Below are 9845 nucleotides of genomic sequence, written 5' to 3'. Positions count from 1 at the left end.
ATCCGCCTGCTTCTGCCTCCCAAGTGCTGGGATTAAAGGCTTGAGCCAACACCGCCTGGCTCAAGGCCGTTTCTGTACTTGCAAAGCCAATAGTAGTTATTAATGTCAGTGTTATGTAGAATAAAATTGAAGCCATAATCTTGTCAATTTTAATAAATTACTGTATTCTATAATTCTTAGACAGTTTTGATGATGTATCACATCTTAAAGTTTTAGTAATGTTAATGTGTTCAGATACAAAGCAAAACAATGTTGGATAAATTTTAAACAGTGAAATAAAGAAACAAGTCCTCTCCTAGTGTGAGAAGTGGAAATCCAAGAACAAATGTTTATTCAACATATATGCAATTACTCACTTCAATTAGTAGCTTTTGTACTTAAAACACGTGGATAGAATATTTTGTAAATTAATGCACAAGAGAGAATAAACTGCATAAAAAATGTGAAATAACTAAAGGAACTCCAGGAACTTATCAGAATTCCTTTTGTTCTACACTGTGATTCATGACATGTCAAAAAAAATTTCTAATCTGAATGACAATTTGCAACATCTTTTAGTAACAAAGTTAACAATGTGTTGAGTGTATAATGGACTCAGACATGAGTCCTCCCTATTGAATGTGAGTCCTCCCTATTGATTGGCAATCATGCATAGCCTGTAATTACAACTTTGTCAAAACTTAAAATGTAGAAGGGCATCAGGGCTTTGGTGTTGATTTGCTCAGTGTATCTTCAGCTACAGTATACCATTTTTTGTTCTGTTCTGTTTCCATTTGCATTGTCTATGGTACTTAGTTACTTAAGGATATTTTTATGTAAGTAGAGAATGAAATTTGAACATATGTCCCCATACAAACTCTTACTTTCTGCAACATACCCTCCTTCTGTCAGTCCCTGTGTTCTCATTGACACATCTGTTATTTGTACATACAAATTTTGATATGTCTTCATTAAAATGAACCACAAATTACAGAAGATCTATATGATAACTGCCTTTCTGAAGTGACAGTATTCACTTAAAATGAATGTACAGTTTACAACCATTATATCTACTTCCTGTAGATGATATATTATCCTTCTTCCTAGCTTTAAAATTTTCAGTGTGTATGAATACTCCATATTCCTTATCAGTGCCTCTATTGACAGACACTATGGTTGGTTCCTTGACTTACAGATTATAGATAGTACTGAAATAGATACTGGTGAGGAACTATGTCTGATACATTGACATTCAATCCTTTGAATAAATACTCAACAGTTAGATAGACAATGTGATAGGGCTGCTTTTAGCTTTTGATCACCTCTGTACTAAATCACATACTGATTAAATTAGCTTAAACACTAGTACTAAGAGGTGCCTTCTGTCCTTATGTTCTCAGAAGTTTGTTGAATGCATTCTTAAGTATTCCCATAATGACTGCAGTGATATGGACTCTCAGTATGTTTTAATTTGTGTTTTGTGATGGCTAATGAGATTGAAATTTAAAATTTTCTATTGAACTTAAATCTTTAAAGAGCTTTCTGTCTATTTAAATCACCTATGTATTGATTGCTTTTTATAGTTTCATTGATTTATTGAATTCTTTGTTATGGAAACTAATCTGCCTGATGCAGAGCTAGAAACTATTTTCTGATACTACAGAAAGCCACATTCTTTATTAGATGAACTGTTTGCCTTACACTGAGGACATGTTTAGTGCCTGGGGTTCCACTTGCCAATTCTTGCACAATTCTAATTCCTGTGTAAGTGTATTCCTATTTAGATAGTGCTGGCAGATATTGTTAAAATATTTTTCTTATATTTTTCTAGCACTTTTAGAGTTCTATGTTTTACATTGAGGATATGACCCATTTTGAATGTCTGTGTTTATGTGTTTTGTGGTTTTTGTGTCCGTGTGTGTGTGTCCGTGTGTCCGTGTGTGTGTGTCCGTGTGTGTGTGTGTGTGTGTGTGTGTGTGTGTGTGTGTGCAAGGTTAGATATAGGGATCTGATATCTACTACAAGGGAAAATACGGTTTCTCATGACCATTTGTTGAAAAGACTAAGAGGTCCAATGTATAATCTTGCCTTGTGACATTTTGAGCAATCAGGTGTCTGTAGCTGAGCACGTCTGCGGTTCTCTTTCCTTGGTGTCTGACCCTTCCTCTGCTCTTCTATGCTGGGCTTCTTACTGCAGCTCTGTGTAGCTTGCTTGTCATAGCTGGTGATCTCTCCAGTCTTGCAGCATTATGGCTTCTGACCATGCTTGTTTTTTGAGATTCTGGGTCTTTTGAGATGCTATGTGAATTTTAAGATTCTTTTAATATTTTAATTTATTTGAAGAATACTATTAGAAGTTTGATGGAGTTTTCAGTGAACCACTTTTATAGTATGATAAGCAAGGGAGGCCTTTCCATCTTGAAATAAATTTTCCAATTTCTTTCATCAATGTTTTTAAGTTTCCATTGTATGCCTCTGTAACCGCTAGCTGGCTTTTTCACCCTCAGCCCATTTCCCAAATAAAAACCGAGGCTTATTATTTATTAATTAAAAGCCTAGGCTATAAGCTAGGCTTGTCTCAACCAGGTCCTAACTTATTTAACCCATTTATACTACTCTATGTCTGCCATGTTCCTAGTCACCTCTCCTCAGTTTCAAATGTCCAACCTCTTCCAAGTCAGGGCAGCCAATCTTCCACCTCTGATTATTTCCCAGAGTTCCTTTCTCTCTGCTGGATATCCCACCTTCCAATCCTCCCACAGCTTATTAGCAATCAGAATTTTATTGATAGGTGATGCTTCCACATAGTACATAAGAGATTATCTCTGCAGGCATATTTTGTTTCCTCTCTTGAGATTATTCCAAAGACTTTTGTTGTTTTTGAAGCAATTGTGAAAGGGATTGTTTATCTTATTCTATTCTTGGCATGCTTGAAACAGGTAACAATATCACTCCTATTTAACAAGAAAAATGACAAAAGTGTATCCCATTCCAGATTTTGATGTTTTCTATGCCTCCCCCAAAGTTGTGGTAAATTAAATGCCAAATAAGCACAGGAGCCACCCAGTGAAAGACAGATATGATGCTGACAGTAAATGTGAGTGCATTCACCTAAAAATCTAAGTACTAATATTTGTAGAAGCATGAAACACTTAAATGATAGTGCATGATATTGAGAATTATTATGCCTATCATGTCTTCTATTTAATCAACTAGAGATGCCACTGTATTATTAAAATAATAATATAGAGAGAGTGGTTTGAATGAGATATGCCCCATAGCCTTAGGTATTTGAAGTTGGTATTTCTATTTGGGTAGGTTTAGGACCTGAGACCTTACTGCAGTATGTCATAGAGGGTGGGCTTTTTGTTTTCATAAAGGAACATCATTTTAAGGTTACCATTTACTTCCTGTTTGCTGTCTGAGATGAGAGTTCAACTTCTGCTCCAGCCGCCATGTCATCTTGCTGCCAGGCTTCTTTGTTGAGTGTTGATGGACTCATATCTTTCTAGAACAGTGAGCCCCAAATAAACCTCTGTTCCCTAAGTTGCTTTGGTCATGGTGGCTTTTTTTATCAGAGCAAGAGAAGTAGCTATGAACCAACAAATGACCTGAAATACTCTCATAGTGCACTTTTACAATGGCCTCAATATTAATTCATGAAGAAAATAAAAAAGCACTGGAAGGCTAAACCTGCATGCATGTAAGTTTTACATTATGCCACTTCTCTTCTATAGTTTTAAAACTCACACATGTATCTGTTACATCCCATTTGTGACAACTTTATCTCTGTCCCATTTGGCACTTAACTTATGGAGTTTTCAACACATTTTAGTGTGGAGTCTGTAGTATAAAATAATGTTTTAAAAGGGACCATGTGAAAATGATGTTCCATATCCTTATGGGAAGAAAACTGAGTCTTCCTATATTAAAACATTTGTATGTGGGATGAAATCTCCATGAATTTATCATTAAATGGGGCAGAACTCCATTTTGTAATATATACAATTATTCCAAGTATACTAAAATTATCTCATCTAAGATTTGTTTTCTTGTGAATTTTCTTTTGAATCCCTCTGAATTCTCTTGAAAAGCAGCAATTGTATAACTATATTGGATCTAATAAATTGTATATAATGTTTACTCAATTTATGTGGATTTCAACATTTTATTATAAATTCTAGCTTCAATAAAGTACTATTTCCCCCAATGAAATGAAGAGTCTTAATGTACAGTTAACAGTGAAAACTGGTGAGTGGCTCTTTTTCTAGTTTCATGAGAAAATTTTGTGTCTTGTTTGATCAAATAGGATATTGAAAATATCAGTCAATACTATGCCCTATAGAATTTTAAGTATGATGATAACCATGGCCTCTATTTGGACAACACAGGACTTAATCTTGATAGGTTTTTTCTTAAAGTATTTATCTTCCTAGTATATTTCATCAACAGACTCAGAATTTACTGTTTAATAGCAGTATACCTCAGTGCACTTTGCATGTTGATTAGGTAATAATTTTATGTAATTGTCTGGATCATTCAATTAGGCATCCATGAATTGACTACACTCCATTCACATTAACCCCACAAAGGACAACTATAATAGCTGTCCATTGTTACTGAAGATTAACTTGCTGTCTCAGAAGACCTTCTTTGTGCTTTAGCATTTTACCAGCTACAATGATTTTTAGTGAGTTTCATCACCTAGATTCATGTTTCCAATTTTCAACTGTTTATATCCAATTTTTTATTTATCAGTTCTAGCTCTGTAATCCCTATTGTGATACCTGGATTTACTTAAAAGCCTTGACTTTATACTAAAGTCTGAGACATAAGAACATTGTTACCCTATTCTTAGCCTCTGTATATACATACATGTGCATATCTATCAAATAATTGTATATAGTTCATCTTCAATAGAGAGTGACATGTACATATAATTTATCATGATTTATAGGATTACATATGCATGTGGATTACATATTAATGTAATTATAGGTTAATTATACCATATGCAACATTATGTATAATCTGTGCAGAATAATATATACTTATATAAATATGTATGTGATGGTAAATAATTATCTTATGTGGGGTAACATGGTTTTGAACATATTATCTACTTCATTATTGACTTGTATAAACTACATTTATATGTTATATGCCCTCTGGTAATAACACCTTTTGCAAACTATTACCGCTTATTTCATGTTTGAAATGTCATTGTCATGTTTTGAGCCCTGATATAGACATTGCTGATAATATGTGATAAAGATGCTGAAGAGGGGCTGGAGAGATGGCTCTGTGATTCAAAGCACGGACTGCTCTCCCAGATGTCCTGAGTTCAATTCCTAGAACCACATAGTGACTCACAACTATCTGTAATGGGAGCTGATGCCCCCCTCTGGTGTGTCTGAAGACAGCTACAGTGTACTCATATAAATAAAACTTAAAAAAAAAAAAAGATGGTGAACAGAATTCACAGTTGTCTTCTGGGAAGAAAACAATCCATGCAGTTTATATCAAAATGAATATATCCAAAATTCTTATCTCATTTAGAGAAATATACATACATCACATCACATTTATTATTGTGCCATGGAAGAGAGTCATTGCAAATCAGGATACTCCCAGTGAAGTCTTTATGTCCACTCTCAGTTTCTATACAATTCCTTTAAACACATTTTTTAGATATTAAATTCAGATGGCTAGTTTTTAAAAATATATTGTGGAGATTGTATTGCTTTGTGTGACCTGTTATGGAATCCTGTTAACTAAGTAATCTCTCACATATGTCATAAGCTGATAATAGATATAAAGTAGGTCACAAAGACAGCAAAAGGGGCATTCAGTCACTCTGTTTTGAATTTTCCTTTTGCTCCATCAATTGGCCATTCATTCTATTGGTGTTCTGGGAGGCCACATATATGCCTTATCCTACCATTAAGACCATCTTAAGAATAAATCATGCTAGATATATACAACAGTCTAAAAGCTAGTAGTGCTTAGAAAGTTCCATTCTATTTTAGACAGTCCTCTGTTATTTTCTTATGCCATGTTTTCCTTACTGCTAGTGTTAAGATTTCAAGCAGTTAGTTCATATTGTTGTTGCAGCTAAGGGGCTGCAAACCCTTCAGCTCCATAGGTCCTTTCTCTAACTCCTTCATTGGGGACCGTGTACTCAGTTCAATGGATGGCTGTGAGCCTCTACATCTGTATTAGTCAGGTATTGTCAGAGTCTCTTAGGAGAAAACTAACTAGCACCCTCAGAGATACTAGGGTCTCAACCACCAACCAAGGACTGCACATGGTGGGTCTGATTGTTCTGGCACCACGTGTATAGTAGAGGACTGCAAATTCGATCATCAATAGGAGGAGAGGACCTCGGCCCTGTGAAGGTTATGTGCCCCAGTGTAGGGGAATGCCAGGGCCAAGAAGTGGGAGAGGGTGGGGTGGCAGGCATGGGGAGCGGGCAGGCAACAGGGGTCTGTTCTTGTTGTTTTTGTTTGTTTGGTTGGTTTTTGGAGGGGAAACTGGGAAAGGAGAAATTTACATGTAAATAAAGAAAATATCCAATTAAAAAAAAAGATTTCAAGTAGTAGCCAAAAGGATGTTAGTCATGGAAATTCTTTCTCTAGCACTAAGCCTCCACAAAGACTGCCAGTGTACCCTATTCTACCCCTTATGAAATTATATAGTTTCCCTACCAATAAGCAGCATTTTACAAATACAGCTTGCTATGTATGTTCTAGCCTTGCGTGACACCTCATGCCACTGAAGGGATATAATTAGAAAACACAGCAGTTAGAATCACAAATGGCAGTCTTTGCAACTGTCAGCAGTTTTTCTCTTTGCACATGAGGATGTTTGCTAATTGGATTGTGTCTCTGTCTATCAGGAAGGGGAAGAGCTGCCCTGTCACACCTGGATTTTGTTGTAGGAAGTGAAGCCCACAGTTAGTAAGAATCATTTAGTGCACAATCCATATGCATAATTAACTATGCCTCATTTTCTTGATTAAAACTCTGCTTCTCAAGAATAATTGTTCAACCAAGCCTTCAGGGATATCTAGATTAACTACCTGTTTTGAACTATTAGTAGATTAATGGTACCAAAAAGGGTTTTAGTCATTAGGCCAAAACATTACAGCTAATTTTGTGGCATTAAAAAGGAGCACAAATACTACTGAATTTTCTTAATAATGGCAGGTGGCAGAGAATTATAGTCATGTTTAAACTTTTCTTTGTAGCAGTAAAATACATTCAAGGTCCGAGAGGATAGAAAGGGCACCACTGGAGCATGCAATTTGTTTGTAAGCTAATTTTGTGTGCAAATATATTGTTGATTATAGCACATATTTACTGTAGCTTAACAATATCAATGATATTTTTATGGTAAGAACCTTCCAGACTGAGTTATCTGCATTCTTACATCTAAACAGGGCATTTCAGGTAGAGAAAAAAAAATTTTGTCACTAAAATTATTTTTCAGTATTACCCCAAAGAGGGTTTTGTTCTACCATTAACAGGGAGATGATAAAGAGATTTCAATAGAGTATACTAAAGGACACATATTAAAATAAAATTAAAAATTATGACGTTAGCTAAAGTGAACCGGAGCCCTAAATGACTACACAGAGTAGAGACTTTCTCATTTCCAAAGTCTCTTCCTACCAAAATTCAGAGTGCACAAGAAATGTTGAGTTTTGTTTTATAATGCTGGGACTTTATTTTTTTTACAGAGATGTGAAAAACCATGCTTCATTATGATGTTCAGAGCTTTTAGTCACATGATAGGCATGAAATAAATCAGATGCATAATTCAGAACCCTCCATGCTATTGAATATCTAGCCAACCAGAAGTATGAAACATTGTAAATTGCCTTGTTGTGAGGGCCATGTTCCATGGCATCCAGCTTTGGCAGCAAGCATGAACTGAAGAAGGACATGTACCTTTGTATCAGCCACCCACTCTCATTTTATTTATCACATATTTTGATCCATGTAAGACCACTAGATCAAAATATAAAACCCATGTTTATGTCTGGTATCAGATTCAGTTATGAATCACTGAGACAAACCGACACAATTTGAAATGATCACAGTAGGTAATACCTAAGTCCCTGAATTCTAATGGCTTATAAACATGATTAAGAATGGTTCTAATGGTAAAGTGTGTTCAAGTATTTCATATCCATGAAATTTATTAGCAGACCATAGAGTATGCAAATCCAGGATGATATCACTGAAAATGAAGTCAGTATTTTATAAAACTCAACGTCATGTGTATCACCATCCTTTTCTATTGCAGTTCCCACAAAGCATGATAATGTCAGTGGCTTAGAAACAGAATCATATTCTCTTACAGTCTTCCCAAATTCCATCCTGATAGCCTAGGAGGGAATTTCTTTTTTGTTTTTGAGGTTTGTAGTTAGTACTGGATTCCTGTAATTGTCAAGCAAAGATCTACTTATTTGGTTCTTAATTACATGGGATTCCCTGATTGATAGGTTTTAGAAATAACCACATTTCTGGGCTCATGGCCCTGCTTCTCATTTTTTATCTCTCTGAATTGACGTTCTGTCTTTATTTTCTTTTAATGATGATTCATTTCAATCTTATTCTCACAGATAACCCAAGACCCTATCTCAAAGTATTTAATTTTTTATATAAGCGAATTAGTATTCTATATCAGGTAACATTGCTGTAGGCTTAAGGGATTAATTCATGGTTGGGCACTGTCAGGTTTTTATTCTACTCACTGAGTAAGAAAAACCCTACATTTAATCGTATATTACTGATCTTTAATTTTGTCATTTAGAAAGTGAACAGTTTATCTACATAGAAAATTTGAATTTGTTTGGAATTCTGCAGGAATATTGTGAAAGCTTACATCATTTTACTTTTATACATTTTTACCTGTTTCACAGAAATATTTAGGGTTGACATCCTCATGCAGACAGAAGCTGTATATATTAAAGACAACAGTTTTCTTGATTGTACTAAGAATGATAAAGTGAATTCCACTCAGGTATCTGGGCTTTAATTTTCTTTTCTTTTCTTTTCTTTTTTTAACAAAAGGACAAATTTTGTGGTCAGTTTCAGTGGTTGGTTTCTGGTTCTGTGAGGCATAGGACTGATTCCCTTAATAAATCTTGTAATTTTGAGTGATCGATTCATGTAGCAATTTCACTGGATCCTGATAATCCATAATGCTATACTTTAAAAACAATTTTTGGTTTTTTGCTTCCTTCTCATTCAAGTAATATATTTAAATTCATGTTTCCTGGTATATTTTCAGTTTAAGAAATAGAGCCTGGTGCTTCACACAGTGATGGGCAGAAATTATAAATATCCGTTTTTAAATGCTATGATTTCTCCAATCAATGGCCTTATATACTTATTATTTGATTTAAAAGTATATTTAAAGTAAATGAACTTTTACTTGTATTCAGTTAAAGCATAAATTAATTTGAACATACCTATAATTTCTGTTCTTATATATTGAACATGAAAATAATTTGTTCTTTACTATAAAAATACATGAGATTTGGAAATAGACTAAAATTATTAGCCATGAATATTATCCAAACAACAGTATGGGTAAACATCTTTAAGTAGTCTATTTGCACTTTAATATACATATATTGTCCTGTGGTTTTATAATAGAGTTATTCAGTCATGTCAACTAGAGAGGCATAAACCAAAAATAGAACTATGAATACAGAAAAAATCTTTGACTATAAGAAAACATTAAAAAAAGAAAGGCATATTTGTCAAGAGAGCATTTTGTCATAACAAAAAAATATTATCAGCTCAACAACATTGTACCAGACGTTTACACTCCAAAGAACTCATTGTCCCCAA

This window comes from Mastomys coucha, unplaced genomic scaffold (assembly GCF_008632895.1).
Source record: "Mastomys coucha isolate ucsf_1 unplaced genomic scaffold, UCSF_Mcou_1 pScaffold4, whole genome shotgun sequence".
In the NCBI taxonomy this organism is placed as follows: Eukaryota; Metazoa; Chordata; class Mammalia; order Rodentia; family Muridae; genus Mastomys; species Mastomys coucha.
The sequence above is the reverse complement of the archived record's forward strand: the minus strand, read 5'-3'. Positions refer to the sequence as shown.